The sequence below is a fragment of the Hyperoodon ampullatus genome (assembly GCF_949752795.1).
Source record: "Hyperoodon ampullatus genome assembly, chromosome: 1".
NCBI classification, from domain to species: domain Eukaryota; kingdom Metazoa; phylum Chordata; class Mammalia; order Artiodactyla; family Ziphiidae; genus Hyperoodon; species Hyperoodon ampullatus.
Genome location: NC_136914.1, coordinates 114,931,472 through 114,957,604, shown reverse-complemented (window position 1 = coordinate 114,957,604; position 26,133 = coordinate 114,931,472).

The following is a 26,133-nucleotide window of genomic DNA, read 5'->3' as shown; positions in this document are numbered from 1 at the left end:
AAAATTAATGTAGAAAAACAAACTAGTCTACCATCAGTTAAAAGGAAAGCATATTTGTTATGTGGTTCAATAGCCTTAATGTAAAATAGAAAATTGATTTCCATTATGTATTCAGAAAAGTCACATCTCTATGGCCCAAAGAATAAAGAATGTTTAATAGAAAGAAAAAAAAACATATCTAGAGGAAACCTGGAAAAATATTTTAATGGAACTAATTCCTTGTAAGTAGGACTATTATTATTACTTTTTAAAATCATCCCAAGAATTTTTTTTTTTTTTTTTTTTTGCGGTACGCAGGCCTCTCGCTGTTGTGGCCTCTCCTGTTGCGGAGCACAGGCTCCGGACGCACAGGCTCAGCGGCCATGGCTCACGGGCCCAGCTGCTCTGCAGCATGTGGGATCTTCCCAGACCGGGGCACGAACCCGTGTCCCCTGCATCGGCAGGTGGACTCTCAACCACTGCGCCGCCAGGGAAGCCCCATCCCAAGAAATTTAAATGTAATCTCTTTATAAAGATCCCATAAAGAAAGAGATTTCCATTACAGGGGCTAGAGGGTGGGGGAAGTGCAGAGATGTTTGTCAAAGGGTACAAATAATTCAGTTACTTACAAGATTGAATATGTTCTGAGGGTCTAATGTACAGCATTAAGTAATATTGTATTGCATATTTAAAATTTGCTAGGAGAGTAGATCTTAAGTGTTTTCATCACACACACACACACACACAAAAGATTTACTTTTCTTTCCATTTTCCATAGTGAAACAGAGAAATTAATTCTTTATTACATTCAAAACATTACCTAAATATTTAAAACCATTTTCTGTTCTCATGGTTGCCAATAGAATCATATTTCCTAAAATACCTATTGCAGTGGTTAGCCACTGCAACTAGCTATATTTTTAACAGAAATACATGTTCATTGGAAGTTTTGCCTTTTTCTTGTTCTAGGGTCATTAAGAAGACACACCTAGGCAAAAAATATGTTATGATACTTTTTAAACGATACACATGTCTTAGTATAAGAATCTCCTTGATTCTAAATTTTATTTGGGTTGAGAGGAACAAAAATCAAATGCTGTGTATTAGTTTTCTATTGCCACTACTAAAAAGCGGAACAAAACAAAATCTTTGTGGCTTAAACAATAGAAATTTATTTTCTCACAGCTGTGGAGAACAGAAGTCCAAAATGAAGATATTGACAGGGTCTCACTCCCCCTGAAAATTTTAGGGAAGAATCTGTTCCCTGACTCTTCCAGCTGCTGGTGACTGCCTTTATTCCTTGGTTTGTGGCCACAACACTACTATCTCTGTCTCCATCTTCACATCACCTCCTCCTCTGTATGGGTCAAATCTCCCTTTGCCTTCTTCTTATACAAGTAATATCTTTAGGGCCCACCTAGATAATCCAGGAAAATCTCCTTATTTCAGGATTCTTAATCACACTGGCAAAGACCCTTTTTCCAAATAAGGTAACATTTACAGATTCCAGAGATTAGGGATTCATCCTAATCCAGGGATTAAGATATCTTTGGGGGGCATTATTCATCCTACTGAATGCTGCAACATGTAGTTTTCTATTCTCTAGTAGCTTTACATCTGATGCAGTTTGGGAATATATTGGAATGTAGGTATTAACTAGAGCTTTTAGTTAACTAAAACTAATGAAAGCTACCATAACTGTAAATACTGCAAGGTGGAAAGTGTTTGGAGTGAAAATACCTTTGTATCCAAATTACTTTTCACCCCCAAATGTTTAATCTGTTCTCAGTTACTGAGGTCATGCTATAAAACTATCTATTGTTCTGTGCCAACTAAGTGCTGTAGAAATCAAGTTTTAAATGTTCCAGTAAAAAGTGATTTAATTTACTATAAATTTTTTTACAAGGTTTCTTGTAAAGAAACCTTGCTTAAATGGTTTGCCTAAATGTCTAAATTCCTAAAAAGAATTTCTTGCCTAAATGTTCCTCATGATGTTTACTGGAAGTAGATTGGAATACTTGCTATTAGGTGTTTTTAAATTTCCACAATCAGGTGAATAACTCTCTTGTTTTTGTTTTGTTTTCTGGTGATAATTTTCCTCACATTCAGGTAATTTGTTATCATAGTTAACAAAATTAAGAAGATAAGATAACAAACTCTGATCTGGCTTTGTATTATAGCATGTCCAACTGAGAAAATGATATATGTTAAAATGCCACATGGGTCTTTAGAGAATGGACTTGAGGACACGGGGAGGGGGAAGGGTAAACTGGGACAAAGTGAGAGAGTAGCATTGACATATATACACTACCAAATGTAAAATAGATAGCTAGTGGGAAGTAGCTGCATAACACAGGAAGATCAGCTAGGTACTTTGTGACCACCTAGAGGGGTGGGGTAAGGAGGGTGGGAGGGAGAGGCAAGAGGGAGGGGATATGGGGATATATGGATACATATAGCTGATTTGCTTTGTTATACAGCAGAAACTAACACAACATTGTAAAGCAATTATACTCCAATAAAGATGTTAAAAAAAACCAAAACACCACATGGGTAAAACACTGTTTTCATTTCAAGCATCTTTAATTTTGATTCAGCTGCACATCCCCAAGAGCAAGCTAGGCTATAGATATTAATGTGAATCCGGAGATTATGTCATTGTGTCTGTTATTATGTTAATCAGTTTAAGTGAATTACCAGTGTCCAGCAAGACATTACTCACTTTGCAATGCATTCCACTAGCAATTTATCATAGTAATAAAAGGTAGAAGAGACATATTAGTTGCTTAAGTGGCAGCAGTTGTACCTGCTAATGGAAAGGGAGGCTGTAGTTATTAAAACACATTATATCTTTTGTATCCAAGTTATTCATCTTTACTTAGATGCCTAATTTCCATTCCCTTTGATTCAGATTCTTCTGTATATGTTTATTACCTTTGAAGAATTCTTTGGATCCAGGCTAATTATTTACTTTCTATCCTAAATTGCTGTCAAATATGATGGGACATTAATTCCCTTTGGGACATGAAGATTTCTCCTAGGAATGTAGATTGGAAGGGAACTTTGAGGAAGATTCCTTGCCCTCCTTTAGGTCAAATGTTTGTAATTCAGTATTGAGTTTTAAGCTCATCAGCACTGCCAGGCTCTTAGCCTATGGAACAGTAGGTCCAGTGGCAGAGCAGTGGCCCCAAGATGAAGGGTTACCCACAAAGTACAGCTTTCTCTAGGTAAACAAATATGATTCCTTTAACTAATCACAAATACATATAATGTGTCTGAGTACAAGTGTATTCTCAATGATAGACTAAAAATTCTTTGCAGAAATGTATTACATTTGTATAGAGTTAAATTAACTAGCTCAGGATCTTTATTCCAGAATGACTAGAAGACCTTATTTGAAGAAGAGCATCATTGTATTAGAATGATTGGATGGAATAATAATTTATTTCATAAGTATCTCAGAAAGTTAAATTTAATTCTTTGCTGAAATTTCAGCAAAGAATTGGCCCTTCTCAACAGTAAACAAAGTTATAACTATCCCATCAAAGAAATATTTAAGAATTACTGTTAGGGGCTACTTAAGCTATCTATGACCTCATTAAAACTGATAAGCTCTCTTTATGTACATGCTAGTTTAAAAAAGAATTCTTTATGATGTAGTCAAGATTTTCGTTCTCTCTACAACACAGATATGCAGATAAAATTCATTCCGTCTATGGTAACTGTAAACTACTGGTTAAAACACTTTCAGAATTTATTTTGAAGCAATAATTTAAACAGTGCCTTAGATACTGCACATTCTCTGATGGAAATGATCAGCCTCAGGCCACCTACCACCCCCACAGGTGAAGATGGCTTCTGTGAGTGGAGGTGAGTGTGTGGCTTCCATTATCTCGTAGAGGATATGATGCGTGTCACTGGGGACCAGGGCCCTCTGGCTGTCTCCATTGGGCTCCAGGATGCTGCCCTCCTTACCTCTGCTTTGCTTGCCCTGTTGGCATGTAAGGATGAAAGATGGATTAGTGGAAACATAGAAACTGCTCTGTTTTGGCACCAAGCCTGGTGGCTTTCCCTGCCTGACTCCCCCTCTCCATGGCACCCGCTGGTGGGTTCTCTCTAGGCCCCCATGGGGTCTTCACTTTATCCCATTGGGCTCCAACTGGGCCGGCACTCAGCAGCCCCTTCCCCCTGCTATGATGACCTGCCCTAGTCTGCAGGCAGCCTCTCAGCTAATTCCGAGCCCATCTGCACCTCACATGAACAGGGGGAGGCCAGGAAATGGAACTTGCATGGTCTCCCGTGCTCAGTCCTGCAGGGCAGCCACATTCCCTTTCTCGTGGCTATACCCCAGGCTTGTGTGGGCAGCCTCTTTCCTGAGTCCAAGGTAGGGAAGTGAGACGAAAGCCCTGCTGGGCATGCTTTCTTCTCTCTTTGTTAACCCACTCTCCCATTGCGTGGACAATGCAGAAAGAAGGGCAAAGTAGAGAACACCTACCTCGCACCCTTGTGTGGGTCCTGGAGAAGAGCAGAAGCCCAGGACCTGCACAAGGGCAGCTTTTCCTGGATGATATGCTTCTTCTTCTGGATACAAGCCTGATAATTAGTCCCAGAGGGAGAATAGGGGCATGGTCTCTACCCACTGGGACATCTGCAACTCAAGTGCCCCTGCTTAGCTCTTGAGAAATTAAAGGAGAGAGACTGGAATTCAGCAAGTCTTTTCTCTATGTATCATGCCTGGCTCTCATGTCTCCTGCTAAATTAGGCAGTCAGTTTCTTTCCATTTTGTGTCCAGAAAGGGAAAGGCTGCACTGGAACATAATTAAAGGAGTAAAAGTGGAATACGTTGGTGTAATATTTACAGTGTGTTATCTCTAATATTTAAATATATGTGTGATGCATGTGCATACCTACATATGTAAATACAATAATCTTGTCATGTTTGCTACACAACAATAAGAAAGTTGCTTCCTTTTGTAAGCTTTAATTTGTTCTGTGGATATAAAAGTACATACATCACAGGATTTTTTTTTTTTAATGGTAAGCAGAGCTTAGTAGTTGAAATGACAGATGAAGGCTTCAAGAGTTTTAACGATACAGGGATCCTTTTTGACCCTTGTTCCCACGGTAACCTTCCCTGTGGCCCCTCCAGCTTTGTGCAGTGGCACACACTGCTTTGGACGTCTTTTACTCTCAGTGATCTCTGTCCCACACTTCGTTACCCTCTCCTGCTCTGTCAGGGCAATTGCAGCCCATCAGCAGGGTCCCTTGTGCCCAACCCCAAGTGGAAATGGTCAAAGGTCCAGCTCCTTTTCTCTTAAAAGTATTCTTTGTACTAATTTGTAAATGCAAATAGATATGTGGGCATTGGGCATGCCTCTTTCTTCCCACTCAGATTCAACCTCTTGATGCTGGTCAGTGCATTGGAACAGGGCTGACTGACTTCCTTGACTTCTTTTCCCAAGGATAAAAGCTCAGCCAGTATGTCCTGTCTCGCCATGTGTCAGATGCCATGCTAAGTAATGTACATATAATGTCTAAATTACCTTTACAAGCATACTATGGGAAAGTTGTAGTGCTCCCCATTTTAAATTGGATTTGACCTAAAGCTGTATTATTAGCTAGTTTAGCAACTCCTATGAGTTGCCAACTAGGACTTACATATGTGCACAGGATTACAGATGCAGGAGCGGGGGGAAGTATTCCTTTACCCAGAATGATTTTTGAGCCTCGGGGCGGGGGGTTTCCATAGTGACTGCTGAAGAATTCCTGGGCCACCTTGATGAGGTGGAGAAGAGATTTCAATGGATCACTTTTTCACAAATTCAGCCCTCTTTTTCAGGCAGTTATGTGGATAACAGATACTGCTAATTTTCCGGTCCGAAAATGAGAAGCTTTAGTTATTTCTAGGCTGTATGTCAGTAAATTACTGCTAGAATTCTGATATTGATGGGGGTCATGTTGGATGAGGTTTCCTAATTCAGTATAAACTGGCATCAGGATAATGCACATGTTTTCCAGTCAGTATTCATCATAAAGAATAATCATCAGCAGTGAGCAACTTCATAAATTTGTATTTGTCTCCACTGCTCTTTTAAACCATTTTATTTAAATGATGGCTTCTATTTCCATTAGGTACTTAATATGTCAAATCTTTGTTCTCAAGAATTACTGGATTTCATACATCATTTTGAGGCAATGATGTTCCCCTGGTCAAATAATTAAGTTATGTGATCTGGTACATGTAATATATATACATAGTCATTGTTCCAAATTTCTTTCAAAGCGATTGGTTTATTTCAGAGAACAAAGTCATGTTATTAAGGATTCCACAAAGCATTTCAAAGTAAAGAGAGAGAAAAATAAGCCTGTATACTTGATATATAGCCTTCTCTTGCTTGTGATTATTTATAACCTTCTTTTGAATTTGGCTTTCAAGCCCAATACTCTTTCTTCTCTAAAACATTCTTACCTTCTGCTTCACTGAATAGGTATTGCATTCTCTCCCATTTCGCCCAAGCTTCAGGAGTTCTTTGGCATATCTGACCCTTGAACTACCATATGGAGTATACACCATATGTGTGTGTGTGTGTGTGTGTGTGTGTGTGTGTGTGTGTGTATGGAAGACATAGAGCACAAAGCCCTTATATCTTTTCTTCCATTCCCTACGCCTTTCCATTACAAGGCTCATCTTCTTTTCCAGCATCCTTTCTCCTACTGCTATTCAGAGCCAGTTGTTTCCCCCCTTTAGTCATCACCTTCCCTTTTCATCTCTGATCTCTGGCTCTACTCTTCCAGTGCTATGCTAATTAGCTAACCAGGCAGTTTGACAGTGCCCTCTAGGTGATGAAGGTCAAAGAGATGAAGATGCTGAGCAATATTATCTTGATACACACAAGAGATTCTCTGTAGGAAGTTTCTTTGATCAATTTAACATGGATACATCTCAGGGCCAAAATTTGGCCCTGGTTCCCTGGCATGTCCCAGGAAATTCTCTTCTCCAAGCCATATTCTTCCCAAGGTGATTGCTAAAGTTCTTTAATGATTTCACTACATAGGGTAAGAACAAAATTGTATTAAATGCACATAACCCGAATTAAAGAACTTGTACGAATGTACATAATACTGTATAACAATGCAGCATAGGTCCCCATAAACCATGCTTTTCATCCCCTTCAGCTCTCCTGCTGGTAGTAGCCATTTTGGCCAAGATCTCCTTTAGGTGACCCTCATGTTCCCCAGTCAAATCTCTACAATTGTCCTGTTCTCTTCTGAGTTTTGTTCAGATCATTTCTCTGAGCTGAAATCACCATTTTATAGCTCTATTAGTCTTGTATTTCTTTTAAGTCTTTCGTTTCTGGCCCACAGTTTTCATATAATTCTATCCCCATAGCTTTATCATCCTGGACCTTGTCTTTCACACGAGGTCACCATCAGGCCCTAGAGAGACTCCTAGTTAGTTATGCAGTTAGTGGTAGAGATTGGATCTGATCTCTTGTCTCCTGATCTAGTGCTCTTTCCACTGTATCAAGGCAGCCTTGATAGCATCACATCTACAAGCAATCCACACTGACTTACCCTGACAACCCCTGAGCGTCATCCTTTTATCTGCATGCAACTGTTGTTGTTAAGGGGAAGAGAGATTTGATCTGCCTACTCCTTGCCCCATTTTCGCTTACTCTTAGCAGAGCAGCCACAGTGGCCCTTGTAAAATATACACCAGAGCATACTGCCTTTCTGCCATATCCCTACCAGGGCTCCCCATTTCACGCAGTGTCAAAGCTAGAGGCCTCACACAGTCCTGAAGCTCAGCATGGTTTGGGTGCCCATGTGCTGTCAAGCCTCCTCTCCTACGTCTGCTATTCACTCCTCTCCAGCCCATCATCCTTGCTGGTCCTCATAACCTCCCACACATGCTTCCACTGTGGCCTGGAGCCCTCAGCTCCCAGATGCACTAGGACAAGCCCTTCACTTCCTTCAAGTCTTCAATGAGATCTGACTTCCTTTACCAGGCCTACCTGGACTGCCCTGTGTAACAGAGCCAGCTGCCCTTCCTTGCTCCCCACTGAACCCCAGGCATTTCCCGTCACTCTTGGCCTTCCCTACTCATTCATTTTTGCCACGTTCTTATCACTTTCTGATGTTGTATATAATTTACTTTTTTATTGGATTTATTGCTTATTGTTTTATTTCCTCTGCCATAATTTATATTCAATAATGGCAATGATTTTCATCTGTATTATTATTACCATCATCAGCATCACCTAGATGAATAATGCCCAGCATATATTTGGTATTCAAAAAATATTTATTGGATGGAAGTATTCATCTTAACCAACCAATCATTTGACCCTAATATTACCCATAGAACAGAAGACGCCATTCCAGAATTTTAAAATGCCGATTTTATAGTGGCAGAAACTATGCCTTGATTCTCATGTAAAATAAATATGTCAGTGTAGTGAAACTCTTTAAACTTTGTATGTCCTAAAATAAGAACTGAAGGATTTAAGTTAAGGAGTTTTTTGTTTTCCAGCTGGGATACTACTTTTGTGGTGAAGTTTCTCCTTTAGGACAATAGATTTTAAAGAAAGATTCCTCATATTTATTAGCACTCAGCCCTTAAAATTCTCTGAGTAAAGTAGAACAGAAGGTGGTGATGGTTCCCCTTTTTGCTGAGTAGCCTTAAGAGTTTTGGGGGGTGTACTTCATACACTTCTGGTTAACCAAGGTCATCAGTCTATCATGAATGCAGAGAGAGAAACTCCAAGTCCTAGGAAAGCCCAGGGACAACCAAAATAGCTCCCATTATTTTATTACTAATATCTTACAAGAATCTCCAAGGAGTAGACAGAGTACTTTTTGACTTACTGTGCTTTGAATTGGTTGCATCTCACCACTTCTCACTTTCCAGAGCAAGTAGAACACCTTTGAGAGTGAGGATGGGCCTGGCATCATGCCCAGGACACAGAGTCAATTCTGGCTCCTGATTTAGGTCTCTGTCACCAGAGATAGGTGTGGGCTGAAAGTCCTGGATGTTTCGTGGTATCTGGCAAAGGGGTTCATGTTTTCCCCTAGGTCAAGCCAGTCATTTAGATTCTCTGCTAAAATAAGATTCCCTTCTAGAGGATGGGAAATCTATGGGATATCAGAGCCAGGAAGGTGTCATCTCTGGTCAGTTACGGCCATATGCAGCCATCCGTCAGGACTTGAGCAGGACAGCTATGTGATGACAAGCTGGGTCTGAACATGTGCATGTGTGCCCTTCCATGGGCTGTGTACAATTTTAGTATTTTGAACACACACACACATATTTAATTATTTTTTTATTGTGGCAAAAAAAACATGGCATTAAATTTACCATCTTAACCATTTCTAAGAATACAGTTCAGTTGTGTTAAGTATATTCACATTGTTAAGTGCAGTGAATCTCCAGAACTTTTTCATCTTGCAAAACAAACTCTCCTCATTAAACACTAACTTCCTGTCCCTTCCTCCTCCCAGCCACTGGCAACCATCGCTTGGCTTTAATCTCTACAAATTTGACTACTCTAGGTGCCCATATGAGTGGAATTAGACTTTTTGCCTTTGTGTCTTATTCTGTCTGTCTTCTTTTTTTTTTTTTTTGCGGTACGCGGGCCTCTCACTGTTGTGGCCTCTCCCCTTGCAGAGCACAGGCTTCGGACGCGCAGGCTCAGCGGCCATGGCTCACGGGCCCAGCCACTCCGCGGCATGTGGGATCCTCCCGGACCGGGGCTCGAACCCATGTCCCCTGCATCAGCAGGCGGACTCTCAACCACTACGCCACCAGGGAAGCCCCTGTCTTTGTCTTCTTGGTGACTGGCTTATTTTTCTTAGCTAATGTCCTTAATGACCATCCATGTTGTAGGCTGTGTCAAGAATATCCTTTCTAAGACCAATTAATATCCCATTGTGTGCACGTACCACTTCTTGTTTCTATTCATCTTGTGAGAATAGACCTCTCCCCGCTCCATGCCCTTCCTCTCAGGGTCACAGTTAATAGCATTTGTAAATGAAATTATAGTGGTTATAGGATGTGCTTGAGATTATTCAGAAAGTGGCCTCAGAGAGTATTAGAACAGCTTCTATTTTTAAGCGAGGAATAGAGGAGTAACTCGTGAGCAGTTTGGTTCATGATGAGGAAACATGAAAGTTCACCATTTCTGCAGTGACCATGGCCTACAGGTGTTTTATCACAGCAAAGAGACCCACGGCTCCTTATGTGTCACTCAGAAAAACACACATTGTGCACGCAAACATGCACAAGCCCAATCCTCTGTAAAGATTAAACACATAGAGATTTTAGCTGTAAAGCTTGACTACTTACTTCTCCATATAAAAAATATTTCCAAAGGCAAAAAAATGATCAAAAACAGTTGAGAATTTTCAAGAGCATTTGAAGTCTTTAAGTTGAAAGTGAAATATTAGAAACTTCATCTGTTTGTAATTGCTCCTCTAAAATGTGTAAAGGACTTCTAATGGATCTCTTACTAGGATCCAGAGGCTTCTAATGGACCTCTGACTAGGGGTTATTCTGGTCTAAGCTTTCCTCCCTCCCTCCCTCCCTCCCTCCCTCCCCTCCTTCCTTCCCTCTTTCCTTCCTTCCCTCCCTCTCTTTCTTTTCTTTGTTTTCTTTCTTTTGGTGTTTATTTACTGATAAAGTTATGCTATGACCCTTGTCCTTGTAATTTCAGAATGAGAAATATATTTCTCATTTATATTGCTTCAGATATATTTTGAAAAACATAATGGACAATAAGCTGGTCAGAGAAAATTCATAATGAATGCAGTTCTTCACCTGAGATGAGGATGGCCGGCTTGGTTGGGATTGACACATGATCTTCTCCTGCACAGGGGCCAGACAGCACATGTTTGCATGACACCGTGCACACCGCACATCATCCCCTCCCCTTCCTTGCCATTCCAGAATGATCAGTTATATAAATCCTTACAACTGTTAAAACATGCACTTAGGTTTCAGAATGATTGCTTCTGAGTATGAACTGCTTCCTAATTTTGCATTGGTACCTATTCCATTGTAAAATTCTGCAGAAAATTGGTCACATTTGAATGTAATATCCTAAATTTTTTCCTAATCTTATTTCCTGTCAGATTTATGTGTTGGTTGCTATGTCACATATGCCCAAGCCATGCATTTTCTCGAAGGAGTCAAGTCCTCTTTGCAGCATCCTCACTTCCCCTTTTGTTTGCGTTCCCTTAAAGTGACCATCACAGGTATTCTGATCCTTCGTGAGAATAATTAGCTTCTAACAAAACCTGGTTCCTGAAGGAAATGACAGACTTATTGGTGTGAAGACATTAATATCTGAGAGGGCTTATTATGTCATTCTTCCCAAGGGTATGTGCTTTTTTGTAACATTCAATGCTATAAGCCTGAGGAACAGAACACTAATGGTTAGGTTTTAAATGCCTGCAGTGGACCAAGGAAATGAGGTTTTTTTTTTTTTTTTTTTTTTTTTTGTAAGATGTATGCTCCTGAGTACCCCTGAAGTCCTGTCACACAGATGATTGTCTTTATGGGAGGCCAGCTAGGTCTTTTGGCACCTTCCAGTCATTTTTAGCCCCATCTATGTGTGCAATTATGGTAAATACATTCATGAATTTGTGTCTTGTGGCTTTTCAGTTTCTTGTACAAGAAAAGTTTGTGTATATTTTAAGATTTTGTATATTACATTTCATATTTTATGTTTACCAAAAATATTTGCTAAGTTTTACAAAGATGTATTACATATATCTCAGTGATACCACATTCTTCAGGAAAATTATTGACAAGTTGATTATGCACTTTATTAATATTATTTAGCTCTGAAAAACTGGATATTTTCCAAAAATTGAATCTATCCATAAAGGTCAAAATTTACTACCATGGTCAGCATTCAAAATATCACACTGCAGAATCTGAAGGGCGTATCAAAAGAGGCACTCTATCATGTTTTAATCAATGATATTTTCTTTGTTGTTAGTATATAATCTCTTACGTGACTATTTTGAAGATGACCTGACTTACTAGAAAGTACAGATTGGAATGTGTTGGATTTTATAAAATGAATATGATTATCCCAGGAGGTTGAGCTCTTCATTAAATGCTGTCTTTTCAACGGTTCCCAAGCCTAGATGAATATCAAAACCACCTGAAAAGCAAGTTACACCAGGTCTCTGCCCAGTCCCCTGACCCAGCGTCTCCAGGTCTCCTACCCAGGATGCACAGATGTAATTGGCTTCCCCAAGTGATTCCTATGTAGCCAGGTTGACACCTTTCGATGGACCATTGGGAATCATTGATCTCTGTGGCCCTAGTTCAGAAAACTTGGAGCAACCTCAGAGTTTCTCATCCCCCTTCTATTAAGTAACAAGATCCTATTGACTTTATTTTTTTATAAATTTATTTTATTTTTGGCTGTGTTGGGTCTTTGTTGCTGCTCGCAGGCTTTTCTCTAGTTGTGGCGAGCAGGGGCTACTCTTCGTTGTGGTGCACGGGCTTCTCATTGCGGTGGCTTCTCTTGTTGTGGAGCACGGGCTCTAGGCGCACAGGCTTCAGTAGTTGTGGCACATGGGCTCAGTAGTTGTGACATGCGGGCTCTAGAGTGCAGGCTCAGTAGTTGTGGCACACAGGCTTAGTTGCTCTGCGGCATGTGGGATCTTCCCGGACCGGGGCTCGAACCCATGTCCCCTGCATTGGCAGGCAGTTTCTTAACCACTGCGCCACCAGGGAAGCCCCATGAGCCTATTGACTTTATAGTTTAAATATCTCACTGTCCAGCTTTTACATGTATTAACATAAATGTCTCACCATTTCTCTCAAATAGAGGAATTAGATTCTATTCTGGCATAATTTTAGCATGTACTAAATATCTGTTGAATGCATGATGAAAGGAATGAATGAAAGAAATCATGACAGACCTTGTTAAATGCCTTTTTGACCCCAGGTTTTATGATATTACACATTTCCCTAAGTTACCAATTTACCAACTCTACCAAAGAAAATAATGAAGTTAGTTTGACACATACTGGTTTTATTAAACCCATACTGGTTCTTAGGGATTCACAAGTCTCTCTTCATGATGTCCATTGCTATGCTAATCTGTTATAGAATCATTAAACATATTAATCTCAATATTTGGAAATTACATGGCTTTTAGAAATTAGAATAGCATATGTCATTTTCCAGAATTGTAGGAACTCTTATTTTGTATAATGTTTTAAAGATCTCAGGTCATAGAGAAGTTTTCTTACTTGTGGATCCTTTCAGTACCTCTAAAGGTATTTTCCCTGAGGCCAGGATACTGGAATTCACAGAGCAGCCCTGTATAATCCCTGCATTCATGTCATGGAGTTTAGATTTCACCTTAGCAGTTTTCATATTCACTTAGAAGCTCATTCTCCTTGACAGAGAAGACAGAAATTTATGAAAACTTGAAGAGTTTTCACTTTCTCTTTCACTTTTTCATCCAGTAACATAAGTCCATTGTTCAAAAGCATTAAATGTGAGCTTACTTACTCCTAAAACAGTTCTTCTTGCCTTTAATAATTATTGTTCACTCAATGTGAGTTTTAGATTTTTTAAATGGTGTTATTTGTCCTTAATAATAGTTCATACTTACTTAGTACTCACTGTGTGTCAGGCATTGCTATAAGTATTTTATACATGTATATTAACTTATTAATTAATCTTCACAAAAACTATGAGATAGGCACTATTATTATCACCATTTTACAGAGGAGGAAACCAAGGCACAGAGAAGTTAAGTAATCTGTCCAGGGTCCTACAGCTCAGAGATATCTGAGTTGAAAGTTGAATTTAAGCAGTCTGGCTCCAAATATTAACCACTGTGCCAGACTGTCTCTTTACTTAGCTTTCTTCTGTTATGTACCATTTGTTCATATATTTCATCAATAGCTTAATACTGTATGAATTCACATCCACATTGATTCTCTTAGTTACCTACCCCTTCTTCTATTACTAAGAGAACTTATGAATACACAGAAGAACATTACTTCTCTCCCCATATTTTCCCAAGTCTCTTGGAACCAAACAGTACTATGCAGAAGACAGATACACACACACACGTGCACACACAGTTACATGAACACGTACATTGTAAGTTGAAAAGAAACTAACTAAACATATTCGACTGAGTATTACTATCAGTTTCCATATTTTCTTCACTTTTAACCAAATTGTTAGTATACTGTTATCTAACAAGGAAGGAAACTAAAATTCCTCCATGTTCAACTATTTATATAATCTTCTATTGTGGCAAATAGTTTAGCAACTGTTTATGCCTTGTTGAGAAGTCACTGTTATCCTCACTCAACAAAAGAAAAAACTGTTAAGTGATTGATTTTTGTGATCCTCGAGAATTTCTAAAAACTGATAATCCAATTGAATGTTTCTGATCTCACCCCCCGACCTAGTGTCAGAATATCCACCAGAGCTCACTCCCACTTGATATTTGTATGTGGTTTTATATGTACCACTTTGCCTATATATAAAATATACTCATATTAGTTGTATACATGAATTATTAAGAAATGTGATGTTTAACATGCAGATGATTCCAGTGAAAATGCGCCTTCCTGTTGGTTTTCTGGTGAGCACATCTCTCTACATTGGATGCAGACGATTCTTTACGTCTAGGGCATTTGACTACCAAAACGTATGTTGATTGGGTCTTACTCAGAGCACTTGACAGTGACCCAGGGGCCTCGTGGCCCTTTACACAGACCTCAAGATACTCCAAAGTTGCATTTTGCCCCCCCTTTTTCTAATCCTTTCAAGACAGATGTTCATTTTAATTTAGGGTTTCTTGGCAGGAAGTTATTATATGAGCCATATGGTACCACTACAGACCCTATACTCTCATATGTAAGGTTTTGTTTCTCAAATGAGAATGTTAAAAACATGAAGGAGAAGAGTATGTTATCATAAACAAGTTATCTTGTTTAAGTTTTAAAGCATCCTTATGAAGTAGTTATTGTTCTTCTCTTTTGGATGGAAACAATCAAAACTTAGAGGGTAAGAAATTATTTAAGGTCACAGAGCTGTTAAGTGGCAAAACTAGAATTCAAATTCAGGCCTGTCTGATACCAGCACTCTATCTTGCCTGTGTATATGTGTGCAAAATGCTTGCAAAGTTTCCTTTGGGCAAACATTTATTGAGGACCTGCAAAGCTGAACTCCCTGTGCTGGTCACCTCTGGGTACTGACATGATTAAGGCCTAATCAAAATGAATACAATTCGGGCTTCCCTGGTGGCGCAGTGGTTGAGAGTCCGCCTGCTGATGCAGGGGACACGGATTCATGCCCCGGTCCGGGAAATTCCCACATGCCGCGGAGCAGCTGGGCCCGTGAGCCATGGCCGCTGAGCCTGCGCATCCGGAGCCCGTGCTCTGCAACAGGAGAGGCCACAACAGTGAGAGGCCCACATAACGCAAAAAAAAAAAAAAAAAGAATACAATTCACCATGGTTAACTATGTGTCGAGTGATTGGTAGGTGACCAGCACTGTGCGAATGTCTTGGTGGCGTTGCCTCATTTAATGCTCATAGTAATCCTAAAAAGTTGGTAATAATCCCCATTTGATAGATGATGAAACTGAGGCTTAGAAGATTAAGTTGTCACTTAGTAAGTAAACGGAAAAGCCAAGACTTGAACTTAGGTTGCCTGACTCCAAAGCCTGTGTATCTAACCACTTTACCATTCTGAAGAAAAATTAGAAGAAAAATTTTCCTACTTTTCAAGTGTATACAGAGCAGAGAAAAATAAGTTCTACAGATGATTTGTGATGTCTTTCTTTTTATCCTTTTTCATCCCTGCCGTAATGCTGTGACAATAAAAGAATACTTATAAATATCCAGTATTTGTAGGACTTTTTTAAACCTACCCACTTTGCAAATAAATGTCATTTAAATAACTAAAACTTTGAATTTCTGGTAAGAGGGCACAGTGACACTAAACTGTGTGCTGAGTACAACCATAGTTTATGTACTAGAAACTTTGGATACTGCTGGGTGATACAAATTATGCCAACCTGCTAACCTTTATGAGTTTTTTCCTTATGTTCTTGTTAACTTGACAGCATCAAACCAAAGAGGACTCAGGCTGCACTGTAGAATTGGAGAATTTACGGGCTTAGTTCATCTGCTAAAAATGCTTATTTCTAATCTATATTATCATCTCACTGGAAAAAATGAACCATTGTATAAAATATGTATGCCAGGCGTACTTACCTTTTGAGTACTATTTTATTGCTAATGCAGTTTGTTACCTGTAGAAAAATTGTTCACTCAAGTGGAAAATCTCTCAAGACGTGGTCTCCCTGAGACCCACACACAGCCTGGCTTCAGTTACCAGCCATATGCTTGTGGCTCTCAGACGATTTCCCTGGTTAGCAAGAATCCGCTGAGCTCCAGAACGATACATCCTCCATTTTATTGCATATCACCTGTTTTGTGCTGCAGGCATCTCATACCGAACACATTGTTTTCTCTCATTCCCTCAAAGCTACCTCTCCAACCCCATCCTAATCCACAGTGCTACCCTCTCTAACCTGAGTTACTGAAACACCACCATAGCCTGTGCCTTAACTAATCTCTCCCCTCTGGAATCCATTCTTTACATAACAACTAATGTGAACCTTCCAAAATCACGCGGGGTCTTACTGATGGGATCACGCTGTGAGTTCACGCAGAACTCTTCGATGTCTTCCATGGCGATCAAGTCCAGTGGCTTTAACTTGACTTGCAAGACACTTTCTGATATGGTCCTGGGTGAGCTCTCCAGAGTCCGGCTAAGCCACTTTCCTTTTTCCCTGCTGCCCTTCAGCCAGTCGGCAGGGCTCTCAGTTTTCTGGATGAGAGCTTACTCATACCCATGCCTTCACATGAGCTGCTCACTGGTCTGGCTAACATATTTCTTGTCACCCATTCAATGAAACACTGCTCACTTTGGACCAGACTAATTTCCCATATCACCACTCACCATACTACAGTGATAGTTTAATATCTGTCTTCCTTGGGAGGGTGAAAGTCTGGGAAGGCAGGTCACATGTGTGAATAAACCATATGGGAAGGCAGTATGTTAATAACTGTTTGTGTATTTTGTATTAAATATGCATATGTGTTTGTTTATAGCTTAATTACAAATGACTTACTGAGGATATAAAACATGGAAATAGTCAAATACATCAGCAGTCTCAAAAATATTTATGTTAATTACTATTATGTTTATTACTAAATGCTAGGCACAAGAAAGAATGCGTTTGTTCAATAAATATTTAGTACATTCTTCTGCTCTGCCTTGAAAATGTGCTAAATATAAGAGATATGAGGCATAGTTTGTCTTCAAAGTTTTGGACAGTTTAATTGGGAAGATAGGACACAGACACAAAGAACTATGGTAATTTAGGCCAATCTAGAGTAGGGGTACTAGGTCTCAGAATCTTTCCTTACTGACTAATTACTTAGCTAGGAATTTTACTTTGAAAGTAATTTTACTAATTTTGACTTGCTTTTCTCTCTGTTTGCTCCTCCCGCACACCCACTTTTCCCAGCAGAAATGTAAGATTTATTTAATTCCCTTCATTTGGCATCATGACAACATAAAGTCATCAGTGTAATCACTGTAAGAGGACTTTGTTTTATTTTTTGTCACCCAGCACATTTTTATTGTCAGAATGGTTACTAATTCATTTTTATTTACTCTAGCTGGGGAAGTTTTGCAAAAAATCTTGTGACTATTTAGAAAAAAATGCTTTAAATAATGGGTTCGCTCCTAGCCTGTTGACCAGCGAACACACCATAGACTCAAACCTCATGACTCCGTTAGGTTAAGCCTTGAGTAATAGATAAGGTCTGTTTCTCCCTTTGCCGACTGGGGCTTCCTGGCCACAGAGCCCCCTTACTCTTCCAGACCATGCTGGGCCCCAGAATGTCAGAGCAAGGCTGTATATTTCTCAAGGTCAATTAGAATAACCATTCTGAGTGACTGAGATAGAAAACAAAGATATAGATGATTCCTGTCTATTTCAAAATCTTGGGCTCTTAAGTTTTTTGTTTTTAGTTAGCTTTGTTTTATAGTTTTGTTAAGCTGAATTCAAATATTTTAGTGATGTATTTAAGAACACATGGAAGAAAAGAAGAGAGATGGCGTAAGGGTAAACATAAAATAGACTAAAAAATAGTACAGTGACAGAAATGATGAATTCTTTGGAAGGTGATGAGAGTAGCTAAAATCTTGTGTTGAGATAGCGTCAAGGAGGGTTGGGATTAGAGTAATTCTCATGGGTGTCCAGATTTAGCCTCCTCTCCTCTGTTTACAGTGTGTTCCTCATCATCTCGTTCAGGATGCCGGTTTGAAACACAGCTGTTGGTTTTGTGGTCACCATGTTGACCAGCCATGTGTCATGTCAGTTGTAGTTCCTGATACTCTTGAAACTCCTTAAGACCTCAAATTCATATTGACTGAGATATCCATATCATAATTCTAAAGTCGAATTAATTTTGGGAACTTTTGCACTAGTTCTGGTTGGAGTGATTCAAACAGGTCCATGGCTTACTACTGTCAGAGGCAATAGTTCATCACGAAAGCAACACAATAAAACTTGAAAAATTACACAAGTGATCATTTGGAGATATAATGAATATATATAAATCTATGCATACTTTAGGACCCATATTCACATATGTAAAATATAGGCAAAGTCTAAGGACTGAGATGCTAAAAGGATGATAATCTGGAAATTCCAGTTGAATAAGGGGTGGTTGCCCTTCCTCCCTTGGGATTTTCCAGGTGAGTTATTTGGGAGAAAAAATAGGTGCTCAGGACCTTTATGAGAGTCTAGTTGACTCAGGAGAAAAGGGTGTTTCAGTTTGGTGAGAGTGGAGAGCTATGTGAAGCTGAAGTCAATAGGAAAAGATTTTGACCAGTTATGTCTAATGTAATTAAAGGAAGTGACTCCTGTTATTCAAGGAAGAGATAATATGATGCATTCATGGAACAGATCCCTTTGTAACCTGTGGTAATTCAGAGAAGTTTAGGAGAAACCTCACTTTTGATCATTTTGTCATAAAAGTCACCCCTCAGCCTTTCCCTACATAGTATTCATGAATAAACATGGAGCTGACTGGATCCAGGACAGCTTGTGTCTAATGATTGCAGTTGAAGATGCTGGAAATGCTTGACAGGCATATCACTACCTTCTTTATCAGGCTGAATCTTACGAAAGCCAATGAGGAGTTCTATTTCAGTAAGTCCTTGTACTTTAAAAGAAGACAAAAAAACATGAATTCTGAATGGCCACATAGAATTAACTTGGTTTGTAAACTATGGTAACCATCTTATATTGAATTTTGAGTAGGATGCAAGGAGGAGAAAAAGAACTAGATGTTAATGGACACTTGCGATTTCCTAGGTGCTTTGCTCTCATTTTTGCCAAAAAAAAAAAAAGTTTTTACTCTGCAATGTCAGTTTTATTTATCATTCCCATTTTAGAGATGAGAATACTCCAGCCCAGTCAAGCAACCCTGCTAGAACTCAACTAATCAATCATGATGCAAAGCCAGAACTTCTAGGTCAGGAGTCCATCTACTTTCTACCCCCCTTGCCGCCTTTCTGAAGAATATTTCTGTCTACCCTGTTCTACCTTAGGAAGCAGACAGCCCCAGACAGACCTCCAAAGTCTGTGAATTAACCTGTTAAAGATGTTTAGATTCTTCACGAAATAATACCTGAGGCCAAGTCGAGTCAGAACTGATACAAAATTATATAGGTGTTTTTTGTTGCTGTCTCTTAGTGAATTTTAGCTCTGGAATTACACCAAAGCCTATTAATATATAACTGTGGTCCACACCACCATAAAGGTCTTTCTGTGAAAACTGCAGAGGTGAGCTTGGACTGCAGCCTATTTTCTGCAGCGTGGAAATTTCTCAAAACGAATGTCAGGGCTTTGGATACTCATGAATCAAAACACAGACAGAAATAAAATTTTAGGTGCCTCTTAGAACCAAAACTAAGGGCCAGAATATAATCCCCTTCTCATTCTTCAACGTCTGAAGGAGATTATTCTTAAATTCGCCATTAATTTATTTGTATTCAGGTGTTCTTTGCGAAACATTTCAGTTCCTTTCGTTATATATATTCAGATGTTATAAAGCAGATATGTTGCACACTTCCTTTTTCTTCCTGTGTGAAAATTATAAGTTTGACATTCAAGGGAAAAAAATGTGCTATGTAAGCTTCTTAAATTTTTTGAGTAAGTTAAAATTATTTTCTTGCACTTTATGTGATACTCCCTGAGTGACAGCCAGTTCCAGGGTTGGTACTGGAAGTTTGGTGTTCCAGTTTATTTCCTCTCTTCTTTTTAGAATCTATCTGGCAGAGATAAAGAGGAAGGTTGAAGGGTCAGCTTTATTTAGGATGAGCATTGACACCTCTTGATAGGCAGGTGTTTTGGGTAAAGCTGGATTTGAAAACACGGCTGGTGGAGAAATCTGGGCTCCTTGTAAGTCCTCAGGGCTGTCCCTTTCCAGACTTGTCAAGAAATCTGAGTGCAGGTCCCTCACCTGAGCCAGTGGGTGGTCAACCTCAGCTTTATCTCACACATTCAGACTAGAGTCATCAGGGTGACCCTCCTGGTCACCCTCTGGGAAGGTGGGCCCTGAGCCTTACCACCGGTGTTGAAGGGAGCAGCCGGCTGGGTCCTGGTGCCTTCCTGCAGGTCTGTGATGTGCCCACAGGGAAGGGGCAGTGACATGCAACCCACCCCCACCTAAGGAGTAAGCTCAGCCATCCATCATGTAAATGAAAACACCTGTAGAGGCCAGCCTTTTACAGTCAGTTTACTGCAGCTCCCTTTCTTTTGATGAAAAATATAGTGGAAAGAGGGATATAAAGTTGAAGAGGGTCTCCTCCCCCCAACCCCACTCCCACCCCCAAACACACACACTAGAAAAGACTTTGCTCCTCATTAAGAGATTCCTTCATTGACAGGCAGAGTAGGGATGTGGGGAAGCAGAGCGGTGCCCATGCAGCAGAGGGGTACCCATGCAGCACAGGGGAATTTCAAGCCGTGCACTTAAGGGTAGTGGGGTTGGCAAAACTGTTTAAATTACCTACAGACACTTTCTAGTCTCTGTTTTATTTTCTGTTTATCTGTCTGTCTCTCTGTCCTGTTCTTCCTCCTTTCTCCATTTCTCTTATCCCTAAAAACTAACAAAGTCATTTTTTGTAGGGCTTAATTCAGCAATTTTGGCCAAGGTTACAAAAGCATGTTCTGGCAAAGAGAAACATACTGTCAGATTCATATATAAAGAAATTTTCTCCTGTGCTAAGCAACAAAAGAAGCTCCAGAATGTTTTTTTTAATTAAGTTATTTTTTATATTTTTAAGTTTTGGCTGTGTTGGGTCTTCGTTGCTGTGCAGACTTTCTCTGGTTGTGGTGAGCGGGGGCTACTCTTCATTGCAGTGTGTGGGCTTCTCATTGCAGTGGCTTCTCTTGTTGCAGAGCACGGGCTCTAGGCATGCGGACTTCAGTATTTGTGGCTCGTGGGCTCAGTAGTTGTGGCTCATGGGCTGTAGGTGCGCAGGCTCAGTAGTTGTGGCACACAGGCTTAGTTGCTCTGCAGCATGTGGGATCTTCCTGGGCCAGGGCTCGAACCCATGGCCCCTGCATTGGCAGGCGGATTCTTAACCACTGCACCACCAGGGAAGCCCAAGAATTTCTTAAATTTTACAGATCTGACATAACCAACGTAGTTTTCTCACACATGCTAATTATACTTTCATTAGACCAGTGAACAGGCTAATGCATTGAGATTTTCTTTTTTCTTTTATTTAAGTGCAAAGGTTTCTGAAATTTGGGTTTTGAATATCCTATTAGACCCATAGATCAGCTACATATCTTTGCTCTCCCAATTCAAATCATGTAGCATATTTTTAATTCTATGTGAATCCTCCATAAAAACATTATGAATTGAATACATTATGCCATTTTCTAATTTTAAACAAACTTGATTTAAGCATGTATGCAGATTGGTTCATTTGCTAGTTAGAATACCACCCCTGCAGTTTGCAAGGAATAGATGAGGGACAATATTTATGAAGCCATCATTTAGAATATTGATCAGCCTTCATACTGTCCAGTTGGAAATGAAGTGACATATCTGCAAGTGCCTGTCTACTGTATGGAGGTATTTTTATTGTTGTTAACAAAGTACCCATCTCAAGAACTCATGGACCTCTGGTATGCAGCACATTGCATGGTATCTGGGAGAAATTCAACAAATAATTGTTGCCTGAATAAATGCTCCTGTACTTAATGCATGGCCATAATCAAGCCCCCATTAGAAATGTTCAGTTGTCCTTTTCATTTCACATTTTTAGATGTTATATTGCAGTGATTTAGTGCACAATCACCCTGTGAACGAGAGACGATTTTGAAAATCTAAAGCAAAGTAAAAAAAAACAAAAAAAAATTGAGACACTTTGAAAAAAGAAAAAAGAAGAATATATATTTCAACTGTCATGTGCCCCAGTGTCCTGCTCTGTGGCAAAGGAACCAAAATGCCAGCAGGTCTGGGTGCACTGCTGCTCATAATAGCATTTTACAAAAACCTGCACTGTCTTTAGATATGCAGAGCAGTGGAAGGAGTATATGCACGTGTATGTGATGGTTCACAAATGCCCAGAGCACTTTGTAGAAAAGGAAGTTGGTTTATGAATCCAGCTTAGACCTCCAGGTGTTACAAGAAAGCAAAACTGTTACACTAGTGAGTTACTGAAACATCATTATAAGTGAGAACTGAAAAATGTATTAATTTATGAATAATCAGTGTACTGGTTACAATGAACAACCAAATTTTAATATCTACTAAATCACTCAACTGAGTGAAAATAGCCTCCTACATGTGTAGACATCTCTCTGCCAAAGATGATTCAAGGTGCTAAATGTAAGCACTGTCCTGGGCTTCCTTGGTGGCACAGTGGTTAAGAATCCGCCTGCCAATGTAGGGGACACGAGTTTGAGCTCTTGTCCGGGAAGATCGCACATGCTGCGGAGCAACTAAGCCCGTATGCTACAACTACTGAGCCTGCGCTCTAGAGCCCGCGAGCCACAACTAGTGAGCCCGCACACCTAGAGCCCGTGCTCCATAGCAAGAGGAGCCACCACAATGAGAAGCCCGCGCACCACAACAAAGAGTAGCCCCCCCCACTGCAATTAGAGAAAGCCGCAACGAAGACCCAATGAAGCCAAAAATAAATAAATTTATTTTTAAAAAATGTAAGCACTGTTCATGAAAAAAGTCATATATTAGTGCATGAAAATTACATAAAATTATATATTTCTGCCTTTGCATCTGAAGTACTGTATAAGTCTCCATTAAATGTATGACTTTAGATACAAGACCATTTATTTACAAATGCCATAAAATGCCTTAGTGATAAACATAAAGTAGTGGCATCTTTTATTTTTATATGAAAACCCACATTTTAAGTATCACTGATTTTTTTAAAATCTTATTTTAGATTTCTCTCTGAGGCATGTTGTAATGTTTGTCTGTAAATTGTCTTGGACCTAAAATTATGGATGTGATGGATCCACAGCACTCAACATCACCTTCATAGATCACCTGGCCTGTCTGATTCCCTTTCTCTCATCATCCCCCAGGAGGCCAAGATGGTGGCCTTGCCCCTGTGGATCTCTAGCTCTACGTGGAATATAATAGGTGCTGAAGGTTTGTTGATGAGATGACTGAATCCTTTTTCCTAATACTTTCGTCTTCAATTCATTCACTGATTTATTAAGTTAACCATTAAAAATCTGTTAAATGCTCATGATATATCTTGGGATATAAGGACCAATAAGATATGATTCTTATCCCCAAGGACTTTACAGTCTAGCATAAAAAGAGGACAAATAGGCAAAGAAGGGCAGTACATCTTACCAGTTTTATGACCTACGTATAAAACAAGATGCATGTGGGACACAAGGAAAGGTTGGCCAGTTCTTTTTGATGCAGGGATGAAAGTTTCCTTAAAGGACTATGGTTTAACCCATTTTTAATAAGTTGAAACTTTATAATTAAAAAAAAAAGTAGAGACCAAAAATTTCCCTATATTTTTTCTAGCTTCCCTGATCTTCCCAATAGGAAATTCTTTATCTCTTACCCAAATTCTTCATGATGCATTTTTAACTTGAAGTTCCTTAGTTTCTCCAGGGAAGACAGAAAATAAAAGATTGGTATCCCTTATTTAGCAGTCTAAATTTTTGGCAGTCTGAATTGCTGGATCAAAACCAAAAAGATTAAATATAACTGGAATAAACATGAAATCCTATATTTAAATTAAAAATTTTATCATACATATAAAAGATAAGAGAAGCACAGTTTTACATGGGAAAAAAAACGGTCTGAGGATTTTAGTTGGCTACAAACTTAAATATAAGCCCGTTGCAGGATGTAGCTGCTAAAAATGTAACTCACCTTCTTGCTCACAGTTGGCATTAATGGAAAATGTCTTCACATCCCAGTGAGAATTATTCTCACTGTGCTGGGCACTGGGCGGAACACATCTGAAAAATGATCAGTTTGGTTCTGCATGTCATATTGAAAACTGGAAAGCCTGAAAGTTTCTTCTGGAGAAGACCATCCACATATGCATCTCTAGACTAGCCCTGGCCTGCATCTTGATCTTCAGCTCCAGCCATCTGCTGAGCAGCTCTCTCACCCATTTGTAACAGTTGTCAATTGTTCCATCAGTTCTTCAATCCAAACAATCCACAATCAGTTATCTAAAATTGAATTGCTCTTCCTTCCCTCCACAAGCACTCTCCCAGTAATGCAGGCTTCCATTCGTAGCATCTCTGCTCTACATCCACCCAGATGGAAGACCTTGGGGTTCTTTTTTCTTTAACCTCTCCCTTTTGCCTCTGCTTCTCTGACATTCCCTGGCACCAGCGACAGGTGCCACAGCTTACACACGTCATTGTCTCTCCTTTACGTTTAATCAGCCTGTTCTTCTGTCTCTTGTATTCAGTTCACAGCTAAGGTGAAAGAATATTGTCACACCATCTTAAAAATGCTAAAACAAGGACTTAAACTTACTACTGATGAAGGGTTACTTTTTTTTTTATTTTAAAGTAAAGACTATGGCAAAATTCACCCTGCATGTGGTCTTTATTTTTTTAAAAAATATACAAAAAATAAGAAGACTCTGAACTAATATTCTAAACTGGAGTTTTCATAACTTAAATGAATGTATGGGGGCTTCAGCTGAAAGTTGAAAATAATTGAGTCCCCACCATGCACGTTTTCGGGGCCTTGTGTCTGAGAATGTAGGAAAGTAACACAGTTTGAAGTTTATCTAAGTAGAACTGCTACAAATTTTATGTCCTGAAAAATGACCGTGTTTCTGAAATTAAAAAAAAAAAAAATGACAGTATTTTGTCTGTTTTTGTAAGGAAGACGGGTGCCATTTCCACTCCCTCATTCCCCTGGAGAGAAAATGCAGTAAGTGAAATGTGAGATAGCTGCCTCAGCTTGCGCATGGGATGTCAGAGTTCAAAGGTCTTGATTGGCGAGCCCCAGAGCCCTGCTCCAGAGCTCTGAGCTGGCAGAACACAGGGTCCCAGGCTTGCAGAGTTTCAGTCTTTTATTTTCTCTCTTGAAAAGAAGCTGGCTTTATGTAAGTGGAGCTTATTCATTTGAATTAGGACTTCTCACCATGTCTTCATTAAAAATAGATGGAGTCCCTGATATATGACACTAGTACATTCCTTAGTGGCCTAGATGTTATAGTGTCAGAGCTGTATTGAAAAATGAATTTTAGTCTCAGACAGCTTCATTGTAGTGAAGAGGTTTCGGCTTTTTTTCCCCGAAATACAGCTAGTCTAGAAACATGTGCCCTTCTAATTATTTGAGCACGAAGTGATCTACCGTGATTGACCTTAAAACTAAAATTTAATTCTGCATCTATAGTAGCCCTGCCACTTTTTTTCCTCTATAGAAATTGTCAGGTGTTTTGTTTTTGCTTTTTGTTTGTTTTTTAATCTTCATTCTAGTGCCTGAAGGACCTGATTTCTCCTTTAGTTTTTCCAAAATTTGTTTGGGTGTCAGACTA